Here is a 1,266-nt window from a genome sequence, read left to right on the forward strand (position 1 = left end):
GGACCCAATGACGTGCACACCTGTAATTCCAACACCTGGAAGGCAGAGGTAGGAAGATGAGAAATTCAAGGGCAGTCTTGGCTACACATCCTCTTTGAGGGGGTTGTCTAGGTTACAGGAAACACCATCTCAGAACCAACCAAACATACAAAAAGGAAAGTGGATGCAGATGTGACACACAATATTCTGTGGCAGGATAATAGTTTGCTTACTTATTTCATACTTTTCTTACCCACAATTCTAAAAAAATTTTATAGAAAACATTATCCTCAAAAAAAAAATTAGTTGTTAGAATAATTGTTTTTTGTATTCCACAGCATCAACAGGCCTGGGCTGAGATTTACATGTAAGTCCTGCAACCTAACTGCATAGCTCATGAAAATGCTGCTTGTCCTGGGATTCCAACCAGCTCATACAGGCAGATAAAGACAGAAACACTGTACTCCTCAGTTGGGCTGTGAGTCCAAGGCTCAGCTTCCCTTTAGACCAACTGTGTGGCCACCCAGGCAAGAGCAAACATTCTCCCAACTGAGTGGTGGTGTTTTGTTTTTTTAGTCACAGGAAAGTAAATTCATCCTCTGTTCCTTTCTTTTCTTCCTTCCTTCCTTATTTCCTTCCTTCCTCCTTTCTTTCCTTCCCGCCTGCCTTCTGTCTTCTTCCCTCTTCTCTTTCTTCCTTCATTAAATATTTCTTGATGCATGTGTACCAGGCTCAGGCTAGATACTGGGAACGCACCCCAGGGAAAGGCTAAGGCTTTATCTGCACACCGTGACATCTGAAGTGTCCCTTGCACTACAGGAAGGATTGCATGCCAGAGACACCTAGCAGCGGGCCCACCTAGAGGGATTCAGATAGACTTTTTGGGTACAAGGATATCTGAATGCAGGTACTAAAAAACCAGGTCATCATAGAGCAGGAAAAATTATCTCAGAAAGAGGGATATCACAAGAGTTTCTCTGGGTCCCAGAAAGTCCTAAAACTCACATGCTATCTGGGAAGTTGTTCTCTTAGTGATTACAAAAGAGTTTCCCAGAACTAGAGGAAGAAATAGGCTATATGTCCTATTTCCATTCCAGCCATTTATTCCTAGGACCCTAGAGTCACCCTCAGACATTCTAAGGTACCTCTGGGCCCCCCAGGTCACCTGAGCCAGGTCTCAGAGGAGATATGGTAGAACTAGGGCTTCTGTCTTCTGCTGCTGCTACAAGGAACTCTGCAAACAGAACAGCGGAGCAAGCAGATAGAGTGCAAGGTCTGAATCAGAAC

This window comes from Mus pahari, chromosome 7 (genome assembly GCF_900095145.1).
Source record: "Mus pahari chromosome 7, PAHARI_EIJ_v1.1, whole genome shotgun sequence".
Classification (NCBI taxonomy): domain Eukaryota; kingdom Metazoa; phylum Chordata; class Mammalia; order Rodentia; family Muridae; genus Mus; species Mus pahari.